Here is a 25,990-nt window from a genome sequence, read left to right as displayed (position 1 = left end):
CCACAGCAGTGAGAGGCCCGCGTACCGCAAAAAAAAAAAAAAAAAAAAGTCTACAAACAATAAATGCTGGAGAGGGTGTGAAGAAAAGGGAGCCTGTTGGTAGGAATATAAATTGGTGTAGCCACTAGGGAGAGCAGTATGGAGGTTCCTTAAAAAACAAAAGAGAGTTACCATATGATCCAGCAATCCCTATTCTGGGCATATATCTCGAAAAGATGAAAACTGTAATTTGAAAAGATACATGCACCCCAGTGTTCATAGCAGCACCATTTACAGTAGCCAAGACATGGAAGCAACCTAAATGTCTACTAACAGAGGAACGGATAAAGAAGACATGGTATATATATACAATGGAATATTACCAAGCCATAAAAAAATGAATGAAATAATGCCATTTGCAGCAACATGGATGGACCTAGAGATTATCTTACTAAGTGAAGTAAGTCAGAGAAAGACAAATTTCATGACATCATTTATATGCAGAATGTAAAAAATGTTACAAATGAACTTATTTATGAAACAGACTCACAGACATAGAAAACAAATTTATGGCTACCAAAGGAGAAAGGGAGGGGGAGGGATAAATTAGGAGTTTGGGATTAACAGATACACACTACTGTATATAAAAGAAACAACAAGGTCCTACTGTATAGCACAGGGAACTATATTCAATATCTTGTAATAACCTATAATGGAAGAAAATCTGAAAAAGAACATATATGTATGCATAACTGAATCACTGTGCTGTATACCTGAAACTAACACAGCAGTGTAAATCAGCTATACTTCAATTAAAAAGAAACTGGTAAGTGAACAAGATATTGTGGAGGTTGGGAAGTGAAGGACTTGGTGAGGTGCAGGGAGGCCACCGCCGCTCTGGGTACCGGTGCCCTCCACAAGGCTGGCTTAGAACAGCGTGGTCCCGATCTTCTAGCTCTCAGGTTACGCCATCAGCTTGGTTATCCCATATCTGCCCCCGCCATTATTACTGCCATCTACTGGACTTCACGTCACTCCTGCACATCCACCACCGACTCAGTCTTCTTGCTGTGTCCACAGGATGACGCACCCCACACCCAAGCCTCAGAGCTTCTTCGCCTCTTCAGTGCCAGTGACATTCACCACACCGTACTGGAGCTATTCGTACCTTTTGGCCGTGTGCTGGATATCGCTGTCCTTCAGAAACATTTTACCTCTGAAATCTCCAATTCCAAAATCCTACTCTAAGAGCAAAAAATCCTATCTTTACAGCCCAGTGCTGGGTGAAATATGGCCACGGCAGCAACTCCCATCAGAAGATGGAATCTAGTTCCCTTCCTCTTGAATGTGAGTGACTTCCTGGCCCAACCCGAAAGAATGTGGTGAATGTGACACCGTGTGGGTTCCGGAATGAAGGCCTCCACAGGCCCCGCAGCTCCACCTTCGTGCTACTGGAGCAACCTCAAGGCCGTCATCTGAGGCCCGCCCAGCAGAAGATGAGGATTCAGTGAGGAAAACCGAGGCAGTCCGGCCGACGGCCATCACCAAATGCCACATAATGTGAGGCCATCTTGAATCCTCTAGGCCGGCCAACCCTCCAGCTGAATGTTGTTTTATGAGTGAACCGGCTGAAACCAGCTGAGGAATCACCCAGCCAACCTACAGAATCCTAAGAAATAATAAACTGTTGCTTTAAGCCACCAAGTTTCGGGGTGGTTTGTTTCAGAGCCATAGTTAATTGAAACATACACATTATTCTTTAAGAAAATCTCCAGAACCTCGACTCCTCCATTAAAAAATAATATATACATTTCCATATCAGACGATAGGCCCCTCTTGGATGATCTTTTCTACCTAGGGTTGAGGAATCATGCCAACTCTTATCTACACTGTCACCCTCAACTTCTTGTACTGCACCATGCAGTAGGCAAAATAATGGTCCCTCGAAGATGTCCACGTTCTAATCCCTGGGACCTGTGAATATGTTCTGTTACATGGCATGCGGGAATTAGGTAGCAAATGGGACTGAGGTTGCTAACCAGCTGACTTTACTATAAAGAGATTATCCTGGATTATCTGAGTAGGCCCCGTGTAATCACAAGAGTCCTTTACATGTGGAAGAAGGAGGCAAGAAGGAGGCAGAAGGTCAGAGTCGGAGAGAAATAAAGGACGACTCTGAAGATAGAGGGAAGGGCCCTAAACCAAGAAATGCAGGTAACCTCTGGGAGCTGGGACAGGTAGGGAAGCAGATTCTCCCCTGGGGCCTCCAGCAGGAACACAGCCTGCCAACACCTTGATTTTTACCCCGGTGAGACCCGTTTCGGGCTTCTGACCTCCAGAACCATAAGATAATAAATCTGTTGGTTTAAGACATTTAACTTTGGGTAACTTGTTACAGCAGCAGTAGGAAACTAACGCAGCTTGCTTTAGCCGCACAAAATGGCTTTCAAAATTCTAAACATTGGGGACTTCCCTGGCGGCCCACGGATTAAGACTCCGCACTCCCCATGCATGGGGCGCGCGTTCCATCCCTGGTCAGGGAGCTAAGATCCCACGTGCTGCACGGCGTGGCCAAAAAAAAAAAAATTCTAAATGCTGTGTGTACCTCCACAATTCTTCATCTGCCTGGTGAATTCTATTCATTCCCTAAAATCTTCTTCAGATAATACCTCCTCTAAAAAGCTTTCATAATTGCCCCACCTCCCCACAGACTAAATTACTTGCTCCTCTGTACCAATAAATGGTTTTAGGAGAAGCAATCAAAAACACAGATACTCTCTTTCTCTTCCTCTCTCTCACACTCATTTTTTCTTATATTAGCAAATCACTGAATGGTGGTCTGTGACCTTTTCATTTTTTTCCCTGTGGCTGTAACTTCAAAGTGCCCGTCTTGTTCACTGAATGAATCATCAGCTGTTTCTGGGGTACTACTATATACGGAAGTGCTTGGAATATATGAGCATACAATGCCTCTCTTCCATAAAGCTGGGTCATGGGTCCCTAATATACTCCTGGGCAAACCATGGGCAAAACAGCGATGGAGCCTAACATGACCCTAGCTGCCCTAGACTCCTTTTCAAAGCATGTTCCTTCCTGTGATGGTTCCCCACACCCACCTTCAGTCCTTGAGATGATGGCCTTTGTGCTGTCCTGTTCTTCTCTTAAGAAACAGGTTCTCAGGACGTCTCAGGCACGTTCGCTTCCTCAGTCACACGACAGCTAGGTGACTGTCAGAGTCTTGTCTCCATAACTGAATAATTCAGAGGCACCGTGGCTTATAAAACGCTAGATGTTTCCGCTTGTCCCAGGTGGGTGCACGTTAGGATAGGTCCACTATCTGAATCCAGGTAAGGGTGCAGATCTCTTCTAACACTAGAAATTCAGACATTAGAGCGGGTGGCAAGGAAAGATTTATCACTTGTCTAAGTTGCCTCACTGAGCATCTCCTAATTCCTCCGCATCACCCCACTCTCGGAATATGCCGTCTCTTACTGTCACTCTTTCCGTATCTTTTGTTATATTTGCTACCGCAGTCAAGGCCAGGTGAGCAGTCTGCTTAAAGACAGAAATCTAAGGCCCACAGAGGGGCCTTTGTACTTTAAGCTCCATTCGGCTGTTATTAACAGTTTGAACAGGGCTCTTGCACAGCCACTAAACTTTCTTGTCCTTTAGAAAAGCATATACTCTGAACTTTAAGAAATAATTTAACTTGGTCATTAAAAATACTAGCGGAACAAATTTCAGCGTCTTTGAAGAGTTAACTTTGAAGGAAAAACTGAGAATTTTATATTATTGGCCGGAACAAAAGGGAAACGTTAAGACTTGCATAATAACTATAGCCAACAGCCAAGTTTCAACTGTGCAGATTTCATTATCCTGAGCTCTTAATCACCAGTCCTAGTCAGGCAGGAGCTGCCTTATGCATTATATAAACATCTCAGCTGGAATGGAGAATGGGTCCAGACCTGGGGAAAGAGACAGTCAGGGCTGGGCTGGGCTGGGCTGGGCTTCCCTAAATCAAAACTTCACCGAAATATATCTCTAGGATAATACTGCCTTTCATCATTCAAAGCAACAATATTTTTTCAATTGAAAGTTGTGATCAAAACAAAAAAGAGATTAAGTAACAGAAAAAGCACTGCAGAGAAGTCCAGGAATACAGATAATACAGAGACACTTTTAGAAACATTCACTGATTCTCAGCAGAGCCCTGTAAAGACCTACACCAGATCACGTTCCTTCATTTTTTAAAACTCAGTGTCAGTGGGGAAGGTGGGCCAGGATTAGAAATAGACTTCTCCTTCTATCTATCCACTGCCCTTAATAAGTGCTGTCTCAGTGAAAAAATAAACAACAAATCGGAAACAGCTTAAAAGGTGCATACAAATTCCAGGGTAGGTTTCAAAGCCACCATAAGTAAAGTGTGTGCTACATGCCTACAAACATGCCATGTAACCCCCACCTTTGATGTTGACTGTGCCATTATTTCTGCTCAAATGCCCTTTCTCGTGCCCCTGATCCACCCGCTGAAATAGTTCTTAGGACTCGGGCTGTCATAGTTAAAGAAACAGAGGCTGCACTTAGTGAGTGCCAGGCCTACAGGTGGACAGCAGCAGACAGGCCAGGGGTGGTGCTGGCCCTCAGGGACCCTCACAGTCAGGTGGGGAGAGACCACTAAACCTGGGGACATAACTGTACATTTGATAAGCTCCCTGAGGAAGAACGAAAGGGGTTATGAGAGGAAATGATGGGTGGGAGGTCTCCACGAGGAGGCTCCATTTCCCTGCTCTCTGAAGAAATGAGAAGGGCCCCGTCACGAGATGGGAACGAAGCAGGTGGGAAAAGCTCAAGTGTAGGGAACTGGGGCAAGAGAGGGCTGCAAGGCAGGAAGGGGCCAGGTCACACACGGCCTTTTAGGCCACGGTCAGGAGTCTCGATGTTATTCTCAATGAAGTGAGAAGCCACTGAGGTGTTTTCAGCAAAGGAATAACAGGTTCTGATTTGCTTTTTTTAAAGGATCATTGGTTTCACCGAGACTGCCGTGTGGAGAGCATGTGGGGGGATTCTGAGCAGTGGCCGAGGCCCAGCTAGGAAGCTCTAAGTTCTCCAGGAGGGAAAGAAAGGGTGGTGGCTGGGACCAGGGTGGAATCAGCAGAGATGGAGCGAAGCAGAAAGATTCAAGTTCATTTTGCAACGAGAAGCACTTAGCACATTCTCCCTTTATCCTGTCTCCTAGGGTATTTATCAAAATCTTGTTTTGTAATATTCACAGTTAGGCTTATATGTATCTCATTTCCACCTCACCAAGATTATGCACTTTTGACAACAGAGACTGTTATTCACCTTTAAATCCTCAGATCCTTTCATGGTGCCTTGGCTGTATGTGGCTTGCCGTAGATATCTGTTCACTTGCATATACAAGCACAGTCATTCCACCTTCCTTAGGAAACCTTCCACCTGGGGCTGGCAGAGACCTGGCGCTCGGCTGTCTCTGGTGACTGATCATTAAGCCCATGGCCTCGAAAGCTGCGGCATGTTGCCAAGCCTGCAGAGGAACACGTTGAGGGACATCTGTGTGGCCCATCATGAGAGCTGTCTCTGACAGATGGCAGTGCACCAGCCATGGCTCCCCCAGCAGGAAGAGCATCAGTAACCATGGGAACCACCACGGACCAAGGTCCAGGCCCCTCCACCAAACGGGAAGGCAGGGGGCAGGGAGGAGCCCCGATACAGGCAGATAAGAGTGGCTTCGGGCTGGACCTGATTTAGAAAAATAAAGAAATGTGGTCTTTCACTGTGCTCTAGTGCCTATAGCCAAGTTATGAATCTTGATAATATTTATGTATAAGGGATGTATAAAGTTCTCATCTACTTTTAGACTTTGACATCCTAATTCAAGGGATTCCCAACTCTATTCACTGCTTGGCTGAAAAAGAAGAGGAAAAGGGAGGCATATGTATCCACTACATAGGGAGAAAGATTCATAACTGATATGAACATGAGTCTGGAAGACAGAGTTCAGTCTATGCCTACAAGAGCCACATCACAAAAGGCAATTAGCTGGACTTAAGGCAAGTTAGCCATGAAAGCACAGATGCCTTGGACCCCCCTCTACCCACATCTCACTAAAATTAACCTTATTCTGTACAGATAGCAGACTCCAAAACAGTACCAGAAACTAAGAAGAAGAAGTATCCTTTCACCAGAAACTGAAAAGATCTCCACCCAGTTCACTTCCATGGAGCCAAATGAGAAGGTCACTCTTTTCCACGGGGAAAAGAGTTGGCCTGGAGGGAAGCAGGAGGCTCTTTGCCACAGATGCCTGGAGTGATGCGAGATGGACTCACTGGGACAGGGTGGAAAGAGGAGATTGTGGAGCCGCTGGAGAGCCATTATGACACCGGCAGGCTGCCATCATTGCCCCTTCCTGAGGCTGGGCCGGGCAGACAGCACCGAGCATGGAGGAGACTGGTTTTTGCTTCCTTCAGCTGCCTCCACCAGGCTGTTTCAGCTTTGACACTGCAGACAGAAGTGACTGAGCTTGTGATACTGACGCCAGAGGGAGTGCGCTGAGGGCGTACAAGGCTGGACGTCGGCATATCCTCTGTGGTGACACTCCTCACGTTAGTCCTTATCTCGCCCTCCCAAGTCCTCTCAACCCGAACCAAACTGAGTAGCTTTGCTTGTCCGCTGGGGACTGGGTGGGTTCCTGGATCTCTACAGAGCCCTGCCTTGGTCCCTGAAAGCCTAAGGTTATTCCAAGCATTTGGAATGTAAATATGCTTCAATCCTTGGCCAGCATAAATCCTTCTTTATATGCATGGACTAAACAGTGACCATTCAACATATGGTCTATTAAAAACCCGGACACAAAAAAATACATGCACCCCAGTGTTCATTGCGGCACTATTTACAATAGCCAGGACATGGAAGCAACCTAAATGTCCATCAACGGAGGAATGGATAAAGAAGACGTGGTACATATACACAATGGAATACTACTCAGCCATAAAAAAGAATGAAATAATGACATTTCCAGCGACATGGATGGACCTAGAGATTCTCATATTGAATGAAGTAAGTCAAACAGAGAAAGACAAATATCATATGATAGTGCTTATATGTGGAATCTAAAAAAATGGTACAAATGAACCTATTTACAAAACAGAAACAGAGTCACAGATGTAGAAAATAAACTTATGATTACCAAAGGGGAAAGTGCGGGGGAAGGATAAATTGGGAGATTGGGATTGACATGTACACGCTACTATATACCAAATAGATAACTAATAAGAATCTACCGTATAGTACAGGGAACTCTACTCAGTACTCTGTAAGGACCTATATGGGAAAAGAATCTAAAAAAGAGTGGAAGGACTTCCCTGGTGGTACAGTGGTTAAGAATCTGCCTGCCAATGCAGGGGACACGGGTTCGATCCCTGGTCTGGGAAGATCCCACGTGCCGTGGAGCAACTAAGCCCGTGTGCCACAACTTCTTGAGCCTGTGCTCTAGAGCCCGTGAGCCACAGCTACTGAGCCCACATGCTGCAACTACTGAAGCCCGTGCGCCTAGAGCCTGTGCTCTGCAACAAGAGAAGCCACTGCAATGAGAAGCCCGCGCACCACAAATAGAGAAAGCCCGCGTGCAGCAACGAAGACCCAACGCAGCCAAAAAAAAAAAAAAAAAAAGAGTGGATATATGTATGTGGATAACTGATTCACTTTTCTATACAGCAGGAACTAACACAACATTGTAAATCAACTATACTCCAATTAAAATTAATAAAAAAGGAAAAGTACAAGCAATTAGCTAAAGACATAGAGAAGATTCTTCTACTGAAGTAGATATGCTTTAAGAAACATAAGAAAAGAAATCCTATCCATGTACTTGATCACACAAAAGAAGATAATGCAGGTGTACTAACAGCAGATGAGGCTATAAGTAGGCAATAGGACATGGTAAGTAAAGGCCATGTATAAATGGAATATGAGTCAGCCAAATTCAAAACCATACTGGCAACAGTCAATAGCAGCCTTGAAAATGTAGTAAAATGAATTCGTGAGGTAGAGGCCAAACAAGAGAAACTCTAAATATAGAAGGAAGGCCATCTGAAAATGATGTAACGGAAGATATCAGGTAAGAGGCTGTTGAAAAGCAATCCCATAGATAGTAGGGCTCTTGAAGAAATAAGGTTGCAAAATGTGATTTAATAGAACAAATTTTTCCCAGTACTAAAAGGAGGATGTAGTGGGGAGAAAAAGAAGGAGAAGATAAGAAGACTCCAAAGCTATATATTTTTCAGCAAAAAATAATTGTATAATAATCCTGTAAGTATCTTAGCAAAACATCTTCTAAAACTAATGGCGAAAAACATTTCTATCAAGAAAGGATAATACAGATGACCATATACTTCACCAATGCATTATTTTAATGCAGTAGAAACCACAGAGCTTTCAAAGGAAAGTGATATAATAACAAATTTGTGAATCAGGTCAAATTAATATTGGTGTGAAGGCAACATAAAGTTATTTTTGGATATTAAAGACTCAGGGGGTGGGACTTCCCTGGTGGTCTAGTGGTAAAGAATCCGCCTTCCAATGCAGGGGACGTGGGTTCGATCCCTGGTCGGGGAACTAAGATCCCACATGCCACATGCCGTGGGACAACTAAGCCCACGCGCCACAACTACTGAGCCCGCGCGCCTCAACTACAGAGAGAAAACCCACACGCCACAACTAGAGAGAAGACCACACGCTGCAATGAAAGATCCCGTGTACCTCAACTAAGACCCAATGCAGACCAAAAAAAAAAAAAAGTCATCTGCATTACTAAAAAAAAAAAAAAAAAGACTTGGGGCAAAACCTCAAATGTCTTTAAGGAATTAAACTGCTCAAAGATACTTGCCAAAACACCCAGAGATAATTAAAAATGAAAAAAATGGACATTTCAGTTTCAAAGAACTGTGGAAACCAGAACCAGTCGAGAATATAAGACCAGCCTACAGTTATTTAGCCTTTGGTTTCAAATTTATATAGAAAAATTATCTGTAAAAGATAATTAGAAGGTAAAAAAGGGCAATTCATAGTAGAAGCATAGCAGTAAGAATGACCCTTCATAGATTAAAAGGCATGTAATAAAAAGGAAGACAAATTCTATAAGTAAAAAGAGAAGTTAATGCAAATAACTGACATGAGATGAATAATCAGAATCACCATCAGATGAAGAAAGCAAAAGTGAGATACAACACACGGAGGGCTTGAGTAGCATAAAAAGTGGCATTAAGTTAATAGATACCCCACATTTAAAAAAAAATCTATAAGAGAGTGCTTTCTTTTCAAGTGTTCTTGCCACATTTATAAAAGTTGACTACATATGGACTGATCATAAAGACAAATATCCTTCAAAACATAAGTTATAGCAACCAAATTCTCTAGCCACAAAGAAATAAATGAAAAAGTTAAGAGGAAAGGTATTATGACAGCAACCAAGAAACTCAACCACTTGGAAATCTGAAAAATACCCATCCAAGAACTTTATAAATGGAAAATGTTTTAAAAGCAAATATATTTATCACATCTTTATTAAGAATAAGGAAAAATTGCAAACCACCTGTCTATGATAAGTCGGGGGATAATTATTTAAGGTACTTGGTATGTGATCTTGGGCAAATTACTTAATCTTTCTAAGCCTCTATTTCCTTGTCTGTAAACTGGGGATAATGACTTCCCTCAATGGTGGTTGTGAAGATGAAATTAGATAATGCTTGTAAAATATTTTAATCACTATGCCAGCCGTCAAGAGAACATTCAGTAAGTCTGATCTGTTAAGATTATCATTATTTAAAATTATGTTTACATTAAGTTTGCAGTAACTGAGAGAAGTGCTAATGTATCACTATGGAGGGGAAAGTGCAGGAGAGTCATCTGAAATATAGTTGACAAAAACTACATAAAATGAATATGTGTAACTCGAATAAAATCAAGCCTCCTTGTTCTCTCCCTCTAAGTACCACCTTACCACAGTGACACATCTAAAAGGGACAAAAATGTGACTTTTAGAAAGCCCTGAAAACAATACAGGTCTTGAAGAATAGAGAGATGTGGTTCACATAATGTATCAGGCATCTTGCAGCGAAACTTCTAAAAAGTCTCTTTGGGATGTTTCCCTGAAGAGTTCTGCCTCCATGGCAACTGCTCAAACCTGTCTTTTTGCCTCTCGGGACCCTAGAGCTTTTCCCTTCAGGTGTTGCTTCATCCCCTCTCACAGGGCTGGCCATTGCTCTCTGCCTCTCTCACGTGCATTCCCCTCAGCCAACGAATGGATCTTCCTTGGGGACCTGCCCTTTGTTTGGAGGGGAAGAGATGGGTGGGTTTTGATAAGTGAATACTTAAAATTTAATAAATTGTGCGCTTGCCATCTAAAGGGCAACGATACCAGTCTCCTCCTCCTGCAACAATACATGCAAAATAAATTGGAGGGAAGTACACTAAACAGACGCCAGTGATTGTGGCTGGATCATGGGGCTGTAACTTGTTGCCAGTTTTCTGCTTTCCTGTAGTTTCCAAATTTTCTACAGTGAAAATATATTACCTCTTTTTGGTAAACTGCGATAAAATTCACATGCCATGAAACTCACCCTTTTAAAGTGTACAATTCAGGGTTTTTTTTTTTTACTATAGTCACAAAGTTGTACACTTATTCCCACTATCTAATTCTAGAACATTTTCATCATCCCTAAAAGAAACCTTGTGCCCATTAGCAGACATTCTCATTCCCTCCTCCCTCCAGCTCTGGAAACCATTAATTTACTTTCTGTGGCTATGGATTTTCCTACTCTGGACATTTCTTATAAATGGAACCATACAAGAGATGGCCTTTTGTGTCCGTCTTCTTCTACTTAGCATAATGTTTTCAAGTTCATCCATGTTGTAGCATGTATTAGTACCTCATTCCTTTTTATTGGGTGAATAATATTCTTAGATGTGTTACTTCTATAATGGGAAAACTATTTTTAAAAAAGTAATGAGTACATAAGCATAACCCTTGATTGTTAATTCTACTAAGAGTACACTGGTACACTCCAGTAATAATAAAAAATGATTTTTGATGATAGATTAATTGTTTTTCAAAATCATGTATTTAAAAAGCATAGTGAGCCTATTAAACCTATTTTTTTCTGACTCAACCTCTCAACTAAAAAGAACATAGGAACCTAGGGCTTCCCTGGTGGCGCAGTGGTTGAGAGTCCGCCTGCCGATGTAGGAGACACGGGTTCGTGCCCCGGTCTGGGAAGATCCCACATGCCGCGGAGCGGCTGGGCCCGTGAGCCATGGCCGCTGAGCCTGCGCGTCCAGAGCCTGTGCTCCGCAGCGGGAGAGGCCACAGCAGTGAGAGGCCCGCGTACCGCAAAAGAAAAAAGAACATAGGAACCTAAATGATATCTTGCTGAATATCAGACATAGCAATTGAGCCAAAAGAGACAGCTGTGGACAACCAGGATACTTAATATACGATTCTATCTCAAAGAGATGAAAAATTCTTGGCTTTTAAATTCTGAGTGTTTAAAGGGAATACGTATGGTAACGAAAATGAGCAATTTTAAGAAATTGTTGGGAACTTAGCCCATGAACTATTCTGTGGCAATCAACTGTAGTTAAGGTTTTTTTAAGTTGGATAATGTAGTATAATCAGCTTTATATTCATTAAGAAAAGAAGTTCCAAATTCGTTTGTATGCCTGTTGTGTATTTGTATACCTGAAAATCACAAACACATAAATATTGCACACTCAGTGCGTGAATTTAATGTTATAATTTTTACTCGGAAAGGCAGATTCTACATATTCTCAGTTACAAGGGAGATAGTTTGATCAAAGCTGACTGCAGCTAGCTCATATTAAGGAAGGGTTCAGTCAAAAATCAAATTCGGTAAATGAGTGACTTACCCAGGACATAAAATTTGAAGCAGTTCAGACATACTGAGGGTGCAGTGGGGTGGTGACCAGAAGTGGGGTTGTTGATCTAGGTGTTGGTTACAGACGTATGTTCTGTTTGCAAAAATTCATCAAACTGTACACTTGTGATCTAGACACATTTCTCTATGCATGTTATACTTCAATATCCTTTTTTAAAGTCAAAAATATATATAAAGCAACAAAAGACACTATGCATTGTTTTCAGAGGGCCTGTAGTCCTCATGTGGGTGAGCCTTAGCTAAGGGCTGGATCAGGAAGCTTTGTCAAGAATTGATAATTAAAATATTGGTCAAGTCTTTAAAGAGATGTCAAAGTGCTCGTTTGAGAAAGCTCATATCAAGTCTGCAGACTAGATGCCCTTAAAAATCCATCCTTGTATAGAGAAGTCTCTATAGTCCTCTGTCATAAATTGTTCATTGCAAGTATTCTCTAAAGATGTCACTTGGGTTAGCATCTGTAGCACCAAAAGACCACCTGCTGCGAAACCTTCAGATATGATGCCAATCAAACAATTGCATTTAATCATTTATGAGACTATATAACATGTCGGTTAGGATTAGCTTATGCTCTCATTCAGGCAAATGAAGAAAACTATTCCCCCACCACCACCTGCCCCCCAGGACTTCTTAGCAACATTAGACCAGAAACACAAAAATGCTGGTAGACAAAAACCTTAAAAATCTCTTATTTTATTCGAGGTTATTGGCTGCCAGCAACGTGTGGATTCTAGCTAGTATTTTCAGAACATGTTCTTATACCCTCCAACTCTAGGTAGGAATTATTACATGAAAGATTGTACATTATTTAAAAGCAGGACGAGGCACTGTTAGTGGGAGTGGAAGATGGTATCATTATTTTGGAGTGCCACTGGCACTCAAAAGACTTTAAATGTCCATAACATTCATCCAATTATAAGACTTTACTCCTAAAAAACGATTTAGGATTACAAAAAGATTCCATTAAAGGAGTGTTCATCATATTACTGTGGAAACAAAATATTGGAAACAATTTTAGAAATCCAACCACAGGGGAGGGGTTTTTAAAAAGTGTCCATATAATGGGAGAGTATATAGCAGTTAAAAATATGTTATAGGAGTACATTTATTATTTCAGTTAGAGGTTCATGAGTAACACCATTCCTTAAAAATCACGTACCTAAAAAAAATTATGTACCTAAATATACACAAAAATATTTGGGATAGAGATACATTAAAATATTAATGCCAATTGGGATTATAACTGATTTAATTTTTCTTTTTTTCTTATCTACATACATATTCCATCTTTTCTATAATGAACATGTGTTATTTTATAACAAAGACATTTTACAAAAAAGTGAGGTTGGGGAGGTAGGAAAACCAGGGACTATGATATTTATGTGTGTGAGAATACATTCTTCTTTCATTAAGTGGAATTAGTGTCTATTCTTTACTTCTTCTCTGCATATCATGAAAGCTGTAAGTGACGTTGCCTTTCATATGGCAGGAAACAGCCTTGCTGCTGTTGGCACCTTTCTTTCCATTCTGAGCACCCATCCTACTCCATCAACAGCATCATCTTGGAGCTCCTGGTCATTCAGCTCCCTTGACTTCTATCAAAGGAACTAATATCTCAATAGGCCCAAAGACACAAATTACACAGCCACTCAGCCTAGAACAATGCAGCAAGGCTACACCGGCTGCACACTAGGTGTAGAACAAGCCCATGGGAACACCTCCTTCCATACTCTTTCCAGATCAAATCATGAGACTTTGAGAGATGTCAGTTCTCATGTCAGAAGAGAGTCCCTGGTCTACTTCAAATAAATCAATTTTTTAAAAATTTAGAATTGGAAATATTCCGAAGGTTTGCCGTTGATTTTTGTTTGATACACACAAAGGGAAACAATTTCCCTTCCTTGAAGCCTCTTTCCAGGAGCCTTAAGGATCGGCTGCCAAATTTAGCCTTGGCTCCATCTCCACCATGTCTGATATTCCTCCAGGCTATTGATGTGAGGCCAAATCTCCTCTCTACTCAGAGTGCACAAGAGCAGATGTCTTGATGAAAGGGGGTGTTGGTGAACCTATATTGAAAAGAGCCAGGAGGACATGCTGTAATGAATGCAAGCACACAGCTTCACGGCCTAAGGTGTTAAAAGTACATTCACACGAAAGAAGCAATAGCTTTGGTCACATCATATGAGAAATCAAAGACAGGAGGGGAAATTATAGAGAAGGCAGTCACGAAATCAGCTGCTCATTCGAATCACTGGGGGAATTTGTTTTGTTTCAAATACTGCTGTCTGCGCAAGAATGTCCTTGGTAGCACTATTTGTAATAGTCAACAGCTGGAAACAAACCATCGACAGTACGATGGATATAGAAATAATAAATTGGGGCCTGTTTGCACAATGGAATATTATACAGCACTAAAAATGGATGAACTGGGACTTCCCTGCTGGTGCAGTGGGTAAGACTCCACGTTCCCAATGCAGGGGCCCGGGTTCGATCCCTGGACGGGGAACTAGATCCCACATGCATGCTGCAACTAAGAGCCCGCATGCCGCAACAAAGATCCCACGTGCCGCAACTAAGACCTGGTGCAGCCAAATAAATAAATAAAATAAAAAAATTTTTAAAGATAAAATTGAAGAGCTTCTTTAAAAAACAATGGATGAATTACGGCTGCATATATTATAATGAATCTTCCAAACGTAATATTGAGGGGAAGAGGCCAGACACAAAAGAGATTGCATTTATATAAAAGTTCACAACCAGGCAAAACTAATCCCTGGTATTAGAAGTCAAGGCAGTGGTTGGCTTGATTGGGTAGTGATTGAATAGGGGCTTAAGAAGGGATTCTGGGTGCTGGTGATGTTCTATTTCTATATTTAGGTGTTGGTTAGATTAGGTGAAAGTGTGTGGTCAGTTTGTGATAATTCTTTAAGTTATATACTTATGATTTGTGTATTTTTCTTGAAATAAGATACAGTTCAATAAAAATGTTTTAAAAATTCAGATTCCTGGGCCCTGACATGAATTTACTAAAGCTGTAGGTTGTAAATTCCTGGGGGTATTCCAGTGTATAGCAAAGGCTGAGAATCACCAGGACCAGATGAGCCATATCCAGCGGTGCGCTGGAGCCAGCCTCTACAAGCCCACAAACCAACTGTTAAATTTTCAGGACTTTTGCAAGACTGTTAAAATAGGGTCAGTATTGAAAATTAAAGCAGATAACGTTTCAATTCAATAAAGTATACTAAAAACAAAGGTACTACTCAGAACTCACCACTTTGTATTTATTTTACTGTTATCTATATTTTGAGGTCATTCGTGCACATTTTATCTGTATGGTGGAAATGCTATATAATGGTGTGCTACTGTACCATCTCTTTCCAATTCCAGCTCAGTCACAATGATGGCTTCAAACTGGCCATGATGGGAGTATTTATACCAGTGAAATTGGCAACCGCTTCACATCAGGGCTTGCTTTATTGTTCTGTTGATTGTCTTGACTTAAGAAAGTGATTTTAAAATGTTAATAATGCAGATTAAACTTAAAAGTGTGTAATATGTTTAGCTGTTACATTATGAATAGTACATTTAAGGAAATATCTTATTGTATTTAAAAGCTGTTATCTGGTTCAGCAAAGAAGTCATTCATATCTTTTTTTTTTTTTTTTTTTTGCGGTACGCGGGCCTCTCACTATGGTGGCCTCTCCCGTTGCGGAGTACAGGCTCCGGATGCGCAGGCCCAGTGGCCATGGCTCACGGGCCCAGCCACTCCGCGGCATGTGGGATCCTCGCGGACCGGGGCACGAACCCGTGTCGCCTGCATCGGCAGGCGGACTCTCAACCACTGCGCCACCAGGGAAGCCCCCATATCTTTGATGAATGCGTACAGTTCTGACATATGTCTTCGTTATTTCACTTTTATCTTACTCATTAACATAAGGGAAAATATCAGACAACGTTTATATGGGAATTACACTCATCAGTTGTACCATAGGTGAGTTCTCAAAAAGCAACAAGTGTTTTGTGAGACTAACCAATTAGCTAGATGGAGTTCACGACAAAGAGTATTCTTTATTTTATTATTATTTATAAATTGTATGCTACACACATCCTTTGTCAGTAAAATTTTTAATCAACTTATGTATGCACATAAATGCATTCCTTTTTTCCCCAGAGTGCTGGTTGATTTACCAGCATATCCCTTTCAAGTTTAAGACTCCATGACTCTCTATTATAATTTAAGAAAGAAACAAACAAAATAAGATGGGAGCCTTACAGCCTCCAAGGCATGAGTTTCAGCATCAGATAGAGTAATGACTATACTTTAGAGAGTACAGTATATTTCACTACTCAAAATGTGGTCCTCGGACCAGTAGCGCTGCCATCAGTGAGGAGCCCCTTGCTACACCTAAGCCTGAAGAAAAGGACATACATCTTGCCATTTGTCACATCTGTCAAATACTGAAAAGGGAAACTGAGCCACTAGGAAAATAAAGGCCATTCTAGGCCACTTGGATTATTAATGTCAAAAACGGGGGAAAAGTGCAAGTAAGAAAATAATCGTTCTCAGTAGCTTTCCTGCATGTATATGATGAATAGGACACATTGCCAAAGGCTTGGTTCCCAAAACCCAAAGCAGGGCAGCAAGGGCCACATGACAAAGTGTGGTAGCTGGAGAGAGGAGTGTGATGAAACACTTCCCAGAGATGTAATTTAGGCCAGGGTAGCTATCAAGTGCTGAGGGTGAAAGGGGGAAATTGTAGTGCTTACGTTTTTCCCAATCAATAAAGCAGTCGGCAACCCAGGACAAAGAGAAAAGACAGGGCCAATGCACAGGAAAGATTCAATACTAGAGTTAATTGAAATGATGGGAGGAAGCTCTCACATGTTTTGAAATTGAAAGCAAAAATGCTTTACTGGCAACACTATTCTCTGGAAATATTTCTTAGTTATTTGGCTGAAAACATAGTGGATGCTTTGAGATGCAAAGGTCTATGTGGAAAACACGTTAGATACTTCAACAGTGTCTGGAAGGAAATGAGAGCCACAAATCTCCAAGAGGAGCTTGGTATTAGTCTGAGGTAGAAACCGAAGCAATAAAATAATTCAAGTAAACCCTGGCAACCCTAGATCATGAAGAAGACAAATGTAATTGTACCCAGGCGTGCCCACGCCACGGGTACTCAGAGACACCACTGGTACTGAGACACGATTGGGCCCATTTTCACCCAAGAAAAAAGGTCACTATAATCATCCCTTGCAATATCAGACTTCAGATGACTGAAGAACATTTAGCAGCAACATGACATGAATGCCCTTATGCGTTATAACATTTTCCCTTAAGATACTTGAGCAAGCCTAGGAAGAGAACTCACCCTTATTGAGCACCTACTATCTGTTTTACATGTGTGATTTCATAGCATCCTCATAACCCTCTGACAGAGGTGATACTGTTAGCATTTTACAGACGAGCAAAATAAGGTTCAAAGAAGTATGTCACCCACATCAGAACTCCAGAGACAAAATTAAAAAGCTCCATACTTGATGAAAACAGGTATCTCAACAAAAACAGCTTGGAAGGGATCAAGAGTATGGAGCTGTTTTGGTTCGAATACGAGGCAAGACTGGTCTATATTGGTGTCAGTGAAGATAAGTGAGGCTTCTCCTAGAACCCACCTTATCTTTACATTGCTGGAATCCTCTTATCACCCACTTCTGGATGTATATTAGGTTTCAGATGTATTTCAAACTTGATAGCTGTAATTTGGGCTAAGTTGGAGGCTTCTGAAGACTTGGCACGTTTCAGGCAATGTTATGTAATAGAATTGAGCCCTGGGCTGGGCCTTGGAAACCTGGGTTCAGTTCCAGCTGTGCCACTTATGAACTGTAAGAGTGGTGAGTTACATTGCTTCTCTGGGTGGCAGATTTTTTTCACCTACATGAGGTTGGATTAAGTATCCTTAAGAACCTTTCTGGGTCCATGATTCAACCCTCCATGACTCAACTGCTTACAATTGTGACTTCCATCAAAATATATTAGAAATGACCTGAAGAGTTAACAAGTCTGTCCAGACAAGACTGCTGTGTGGTTCAAGTTACCAAATATAAAACAAAACAAAACAAAAAAACAAAAAAACCCCCAAAATTCAAAAAACCCTACAAGAATACTTACTTAACTCCTGTACTCTACCATCTGCAAGAATAACCTGGAATTTAACGTTTTTAAAGTGGTTTTTCCCCCCAGGATATATTTAAAACAAATATATATTCAAGTTCTTAGACAGATCTGGGTACAAATCCAAGGTCTACCTCTAATTAGTTCTCTGACTTAACATATCTGAGTTTCCCTTAGGCTTCTGTAAAACTGGAATTAATAATGAATATTAGCTGTAATGCAGTAAAGTGTCTGGCATCTAGTAGGAGCATAATAAGTACTGGTTATTGTTATTCCAGTGGTCATTAGGGGTCTGGACTACCACTGGGTAACAATTCAAAGGAAACTTCTCCACAGAGGGATGGAGCCTGAGACTGTACCTCATTAGCACTGGGATCTTGCCATTCATCTGTGTCTATGCAATAACAAACTCAGGTGCAGAGTGGAGAAATGTAATCATGCTTCTTCTGGACCTACTGGCATCTATCTCTTTCTTTCTTTGTAAAACCTTCTAATTCACCCTCAGTGGATAAAACCTTATAAGAGAAATGCTGATGTATTTGACAGGACAGCTGGAGGGAGTGTCTGAAGACAGGAGTGGCCTGGGACATCTGGAAAGAGTGCCTGTCAGACCCACATTTCATTTTAGTGGCTTTTTTTTTTTTGCCTATTTCCCAGTTTCTGCCCAATGCGCACAAAGAACAAAAGATTCTAGGAGGAGGTGACTTTACTTTGCATATAAGCCCCACCAAAAAAAACAAACAATTTTGATGCTGACATGTCAATAACCAATCCATACACATCCCATCCGTTTGAGTGACTGCTTCTTGCCCTCCGAGCTGCCAAAGCTCTCCCTTTCCCCATCCCCTCCCCCAGCACTCAAACACTCTCCCACCTCCTCCCCCTTTCTACATACGCCACACTTTTTGTGACTTATTTTTACTTCCCGGTCCAAATTTTGCTTTGGTGTTGCCAGGTTGGTGGGAAGCCTGGGTGAACAAAAGATGAACACAAGAACCAGATTCCAATCGCCTGTACTCTTTGAACTCTTGGTTTGAAATTCTACATTCTGTCTTTCTTCAATCTCTCACCCTTTTATTATCTATCCTGACAAAAATGTGCTTGGAAATTTTTTTCCATGCATACAGAGAACTGCAAAGTAGTCCCACAGGGTGGAAAATGCTGAACTTCTCGTAAATGTACCATTGACCCTCAGTTCAAACTTCTGGCATGTATGATCTTGATTTATTTTCTCACTTTTCCTACATGAATGTTTAATATCTTGTCTTTTAAATCTGTTTGTGAGATCCTTAAAACCAGAGACCCCATGGTAAAAACTTTCTTAAATTTTTGACAGGGCCATGCCAGAAAGTACATATGAATACTTAATGTTTTGCTGTTTTACAATACTTAAGAGAATGGAATTTATTCTTTTGTTAACAGCTGTGCCACTGAATGTTACTACATAAGCTGTAATTACCAAGTTATCTCAGGCAAGTCGCTTAACCTTTCGTGGTCCCAGTTCCTCTACTGGAGATAAGATTTTTCCAATTAGAGAATTTAGGTTTTGGAGTAAGACAGCACTTGAAAAGAACTATTATTTCTTCCATTTACTAGAGAAGCAGGAATTGAACCTATTACCTAACCTCTCTGAACTTTCAATTCCTTACCTGTCCTTTGGAGACCAAGGGAGTAGTTACACCTAACAGGGATTTTTTTTGATGCAGACTGAGAACGTAGTATAAAGAATGCGGCACGTTACCTGGACTTTGGTTCATGCTCAAAAATGTCAAGTATTATTGTATCAATTTTCTTTCAGCTTAGAGCGCTAAGATTAGCATAGATGTAAAATCTTAATTATCAAGCACCCAGATCCCCAGTATCTTCAGCTATTTTGGCACCACTTGGATCCCCAAAGTGAAAATGAAAAGCCTTTAAAACACATACTGATTCAAGGCCCATTTTAGTACCACTTTGCTCAGGGTGAATAGACTAATTTTAATAATCATTGAAATTGTGATATTCATAATTGAGTCAATAAAAACATGACAAAGACGAACCGTTTTAAGACAAATGACTAAGAAACTTGTTCTGAAGTGCATGCTCAGAATTAGACACAGGATGTCAGCAATTTACGGTCATGGGTTTGCACAGAGAACACTGACCTGGCTCGCTGGAAGTGAAGAACAGAACACCCTGCTCACAGCTGGACTTACCTACACAAAAGAGAGAAATACTTTATAAATCCTACTGCTTGCTAGGAGCACATGGGGAGCCACTGACATTTTAAACATACATTGTTTTCCTTTTTTTCCCCCCAAAAGGGCAGAATCTGCTTTACTTCTGCCAAGTGTCAGTGTTAAAATGGCATTTCTTGGGGTCATATACATCCCGAAATGGCTAGGTTAACTTTTTGCAGCATTTCTGGAAGTCTGTTTCTGAGCCTTTGGGGATGATACAGAATAAAGCATGTAACCACACACTCAGGAATAGGAACAAGGAAAACCTTACAGGCATTTAACAATATGGAAGTCAACGAAGTGGACACGCTATTCTTCCAAAATAGCATTTTTTGGACATTATCGTAAGTAAAAGTCCAAATGATTCTGGTTTTTACTATTTGATTACATTTGTATAGTTAATAGGTTATGCTGTTGTGCCAGTGACATCAAACTACCTATGTTTCTATTTTCACCTCTGTGATCACACACAGCCCCTATGCACTTAAATTTACGCTCCTCTCAAAACAACGATCAGCGGCGCAAGCTTAGAGTACTATGATTTCATTGCTTCCGACTGAGTTTTCAGAGTCTTCCACGCTGGGATGAACACGTTAAATCCCCTTCCCACGAATACATCCAAATACAATCCAGGTATCTCAGAGGAAACCCAGTTGAATAATAATTTGCCGCCCACTTCACCTGCGGGGCGGTGTGTAGACATTATTTACATTGAAAAGAGCTTGTGTTTCTTTTCTAGCAATCAGTGACCCTCTTGGGCATCTACAGAGTTACCGGAAATGAAATATAACTCCAAATTTCTGAAGAGTGTTTTTAAACAAACTTATCTGTATGTTTAGAAAAGCCTAGCGTTTGCTGTACACACAGCCGATTGGTTATTTATATCTGCTGATAGTGAGAGCACAGTTATACAGAGATGAAAACTACTGATAACATACTTCTGCAGCTTAGAGAGGATCCACAATACGGTGTAGAATATGCAGCACTGCCCCGGTTGGTGGTGGGGAGCCCCAAACTAGTGAAACCTCAAGCTGAGCGTCTGGCTGGGGTTCAACAGAGCTGCGTGCACAGCAAGGGCTGGGGGAAGTTCAAAGTCAAGGCGACTCCTCTGGTCTTAACTTCCTAGGTCTTCCTAGGTCTGGGTGCCTTTGTGTATATACCGATCTTCGTACCTTTCCCCGCCCCCAACCCCAGCAAACGTGTGCAGTCAGCTCGAAAGGCACCGCTCGTGTGCTGACGTGCAAAACCAAGTCAGAACCCTGCGCCTGGCGCTCCCCTCTAAGTTTCTGGCTCCTCCAAGTCTAAATATTGACACTGCTCCTCGGTTGAGATGTTTGATACTGCTGAGGGTAGAAACGGCAGAGCGACAGTAGGATCGGGTGGTCCATTTTTACATAGCTGGGCCTTCCACTTCGTCTTCTGTAGTAGGGGTTGGATTCCCTGTCTGCATATCCCCACCCCCCGTTTTTCTCCCCGAAAGCTGAGCGCGCAGAGACAAGGTAAGGTGTTTTGCCAGCCCCTCATGGCAGCTCCTACTGTTGTCACAGCAACTCACAACAGACTCCATGGACACCGGCTGGTGGTGGGGAACGCCGAACTCTGGGCTGACCGGTCAGGGGGGTGCAAGAGCCCAAGGGGCTCGGGTATCCCCCTCTGCAGTCCCACCACCGTCCTTCCAAGGAAAAGAGCCCTCTGGTCTGCGCGGCACCCCGCCCCGCCCGCCTGCAAAGGGTGCCTGTTGTGCATTTTCTCAGCTCCAAGTTAGGGGTGCGGCTGGACGGGCGCTCCTAGGAATCTCTTCTGCTTGCCTCTGATGGCGGGGCTCCCGGCCTCGCGAGACAGGCGAGGGCGGCTCCCAGAGCAGCTCGGTCCCACGACTCTCGCTCGGGACGCTGCCCGCCGCGTGGCGCGCGGCCCGGGGCTCCCACAGGCCACCCGCCGGGGCCGGGGCGGGTGGAGCGAGGCTCCGCGGCGGCCGCTCGGAGAAGTTTCACAGCATAGCGCACTCACGACACAGAACCTACCCTGAAGCCGAGCGAGACGCCAGCTCTCTCCGCCTTCAAGGGCTGGGGGAGCGGGGGGCGGGGGGCGCGCTGGCCCCCGCCACTCAGCAGCAGCCACGACTGCGCGCGGTCGCGGGTGTGCGGGGCCCCTGCGCGCGGCGCTCCGCCCGCCGCCCAACTTTGCACAAAGGCAGCATGGCACTGCCTCGCCTCCCGGGCTCGCCCGGCGCCGCGGCCGCTCTTCCCGGTGCCGGGCCGGAGGGGCTCGCCCCTTTCCGCCGCCGCCCCCCAGCCCTCCCCTTTTCCTCCCGCCCCCACCCGGCTCTCAGGCTGGCTGGCCGGCCGGGCGGAACAGAGCGCTCGGCACCCAGCTCCGCCGCCTTGGCGGCCGCCGCTCGCTCCGTGACGTTAGCAGCCTTCGCGGCTATTTATAGCCACACGGTTGGATTTCATTCATGAAACCGGGGCCTGGTGTGTCTGTGCGCTGGGGCGCGGGTTGCAGAGGTGCCTCCGCTTGACGCGGACCCGGGGGGGGGCCCGGCCTCGGAGGCAGACTGCCCGGGGCTGACGTGCGCAGTGCCTGGCAGACCCCAGCCCCGCTCGCCAGCGGCCGGGCGGGGAGGGGCAGGACGACCAGCCCCCCCCTCCCCACCTCCACCCCACCCCGTCCTCTGTCCCCAGCACTCCACCCATTCCCGTACAACTGCTGGCCCTTTGTCCCAGGCTCCGGAAAAGTAAGTTGGGCCACTAACCGGCTGGGCGGCATGGTTTTCTTCCCCCAAGGAGCTGACCGGCCGCGGACTCCGAGGGAGGACATGGGCTTTTGTTTCAAAACCGAGCCCAGCTGCTGACTAAGGGCTGCGTTAGCCCAGCCTGCTCCTCCCCTGGGCGCTGCACGTGTTGGCCGGCTCCCCCCTCTGGGTTACCTTCCTCTGTGACTTGGCTCGTGGGGGGTCCCCGCAGGGGGCGGTAAGGTCACACGGGCTGCCCTCCCCCCCCACCCCCACCCCGAGTAAGTAGGCGATTTACAACCGCCTACAAATGGCTGAGTGAGGAAGTGAAATTGATTCTGGCCGCTCGTGGGTTGTCAAAATTCTTGGATGCCCACGACAGTCCGTCCTTCCTCGTGAACTCTTTCTTACTCTTCCAGGCTGACTTTGAGCTTTGAGGACAGGACCAGGAGCAGTTTTCATGCACGCACGTAAAAGATACTTATTTAGTGTCTACATACAGTGTGCCAGGTACCCTGTCAAGCTCTAAGGAGGTGACAGCGAACACAACCAACCTGGTGCCGGCCCTCAACGTGCTTTCAGTCAGCCTATTAAAGTTACTGTGTTTTAAACCTCCTTATATTCCCAGCTTATAAAGAGGCAATTAGGAGATAAAGGTATTGATGTGTTCAGCTACCTTAAGGGGCTTGTTCCTTTAATAAACCTTCACCGAGGAGGCTGTCTGTGTACTAAGGGCTGGGGATACAAAGATGGCAACAGTGTCCTCAAGGAGTTCTCAGCTAATGGGTTCCTGAAGGTTTGCAGGGCTGGGAAAGAGGGACCCACATTCTATTGCAAAGGCTGCCTCTTTGTGTTATCCCTCAAGAAACAGAACATTAGAAAAAAATTATACATGCAAACATACCCCCCTCTCCCTCAGTTTCTTCCAAGAAACCATCTTCAGATTCCCAGATGGAATACTTGCTCTCCCTTCGTAGGCTCCCCAGATGAGTTTTACTACATTGGATATTCCTACTCTTCCTCACTAGTTTATATTCCCTTTGGGGACCAAGTCTTGCCTGGTGCTCTCTGAATTTCCCAGAGATCCCGGAATATAGTGATATTCAGTGTTTTTACAAGGAAGGTTATTAAGGGCAACCTGCTTTGTTTAAGCCATCCTCACTGAACTGTCTGTTGGGAATGGAATTATTAGTCCCTAATCCTTGATACCCAGAGAAGAGAATAATGAAAAGTCAAGTATGGGCGTCTACTCTAAGAACTTCAACACAGATACATGAGGGTGTGATCATTTACTTGGCACAAAACAGACTTTGCTTGGTCTATTTAAAAGTGACTCCATTTTGAAAGGTTTAATCAATATATTATACATTTTTTTCAGGAACACATTTCTTTCTTGGGAAAAGTTAATTAACCCTGTTCACTCCTAGCAATCAGTTCGCTTTATTGCAAGCCATTTCTCTTCAAACTGTCCAGAGGGGCTAAAAAATAGTGTAAAACCTCAAAAGAAATAGGAATCAACATGTATTATGGCCTTCAAATGTGGCAGGCAATGGGTTAGGCTAGGAGATTCCAAACACATTGTCTCAGCCTCACAGCAGCGGATGAGGTAGATGCCATTGTTAACATAACCATTTTATAGATGAGGAAACTGAGGCACACAGAGGCAGTTTCCTGAGATTTTGACAGCTGCATTTCCACCTGGGTCAGCCTGTGCTAAGGCCTTATTTTACCACTAATTGGCTTTTTGACATCCTGCCTCTTCTCAATTTCTTTCACTTCCCCAGTTATAAATTAAAAAGAGTTAAATGGCTTGTTTAAGCAGCAGGTAGGTTGTAGGACCAGAAGGACACCTATACACAGACCCCAGTTGGTAGGCAACTGTTCAGACGTTGCCCTCCACCCCTAGGGGGCACTGAGGCTCAGATAGGCCTTCCAAAGGATGCTTCTTCTCCAGGGGGCAAAGAATTAACCATCATTATGGAATTACCCAGTTGGATGCCTACATCTGAGGGAAAATGACTGGAAGAATGTCCAGGGAAATAAATTGGTGTAAAGAATAATTCGGGTGTGGCAGAGGAAAGGTCATGATTTAAGGAAGTCCTTCCTAACCAGGGCAGTGATTTGAGAAAGAGGTTGCCACAATGGTGCAATGTAGCCCCCAAATTTTACACATGAAACTCAGGATTCTAAAAAAGTTGGACAAAATGAGTACAGACTATATTTTGCCAACAGGAAAGGAAAAGAACAATAGCAAATAATCCTCTGAAGCACTGCCATGAATCTTGTTATTGCCCTGTTCTTGTTATTACCACAAAATAATCCACATGTGTATACTAAAATTGTGGCTTGCTAATAAAATCAATACCATTCACTTTTAATAAATATAAAAATTGGTGGGACTTCCTTGGTGGTGCAGCCATTAAGAATGCGCCTGCCAGTGCAGGGGACACGGATTCGAGCCCTGGTCCAGGAAGATCCCACACGCCGCGGAGCAACTAAGCCCGTGTGCCACAACTACAGAGCCTGCGCTCTAGAGCCCGCGAGCCACAACTACTGAGCCCACGTGCTGCAACTACTGAAGCCTGTGCACCACAACTACTGACCCCGTGTGCTGCAACTACTGAAGCCACACACCTAGAGCCCGCGCTCCACAATAAGAGAAGCCACCGCAATGAGAAGCCTGCGCACCGCAACGAAGAGTAGCCCCCGCTCGCCGCGACTAGAGAAAGCCCAAGTGCAGCAACAAAGACCCAATGCGGCCAAAAATAAAAGAAAAATTTGGTACTTAAGCTTAATTAAACCAACAGTGTGTATTTAAACACTCAGGATTGTACTGCACAAAAGTGGTGTGAAGACTTTTGACTACCTTTTATGGTAATTATTTACTGAAGTCACAGGATTAAAAATAAATTCTCAC

General features: G+C 43.5%; 1 protein-coding gene across 1 annotated transcript in view; it reads right to left on the bottom strand.

The window, feature by feature from the left end:
• Nucleotides 1-22,524, bottom strand: part of RHOBTB1 (Rho related BTB domain containing 1) — a 66,139-nt gene extending 43,615 nt beyond the window's left edge. Inside the window, exon 1 of the mRNA XM_065894231.1 lies at nt 22,364-22,524. The gene's annotated coding sequence lies outside the window, so the exon portion shown is untranslated. The remainder of the gene's footprint in view (nt 1-22,363) is intronic.
• Between the last annotated feature and the right edge of the window lie 3,466 nt (nt 22,525-25,990).

This window comes from Phocoena phocoena, chromosome 16 (genome assembly GCF_963924675.1).
Source record: "Phocoena phocoena chromosome 16, mPhoPho1.1, whole genome shotgun sequence".
In the NCBI taxonomy this organism is placed as follows: Eukaryota; Metazoa; Chordata; class Mammalia; order Artiodactyla; family Phocoenidae; genus Phocoena; species Phocoena phocoena.
The sequence above is the reverse complement of the archived record's forward strand: the minus strand, read 5'-3'. Positions and strand labels throughout refer to the sequence as shown.